We start from the raw sequence: 476 nt of genomic DNA, 5'->3' as shown, positions 1-476 counted from the left end.
CAGAGTACATCATGAGAAACGATGGGCTGGAAGAAGCACAAGCTGGAATCAATATTGCCAGGAGAAATATCAATAACCTCAGATATGCAGATGACACCACCCTATGGCAGAAAGAGAAGAAGAACTAAAGAGCCTCTTGATGAAGGTGAAAAAGGAGAGTGAAAAAGTTGGCTTAAAGCTCAACATTCAGAAAACGAAGATCATTGCATCTGGTCCCATCACTTCATGGGAAATAGATGGGGAAACAGTGGAAACAGTGTGAGACTTTACTTTTTTGGGCTCTAAAATCACTGCAGATGGTGATTGCAGCCAGGAAATTAAATGACGCTTACTCCTTGGAAGGAAAGTTATAACCAACCTAGACAGCATATTAAAAAGCAGAGACATTACTTTGCCAACAAAGGTCTGTCTAGTCAAGGCTATGGTTTTTCCAGTGGTCATGTATGGATGTGGGAGTTGGACCATAAAGAAAGCTG

This window comes from Bison bison, unplaced genomic scaffold (genome assembly GCF_000754665.1).
Source record: "Bison bison bison isolate TAMUID 2011002044 unplaced genomic scaffold, Bison_UMD1.0 scf7180017864048, whole genome shotgun sequence".
Taxonomy (NCBI): domain Eukaryota; kingdom Metazoa; phylum Chordata; class Mammalia; order Artiodactyla; family Bovidae; genus Bison; species Bison bison.
Note: the sequence above shows the minus strand (reverse complement) of the source record.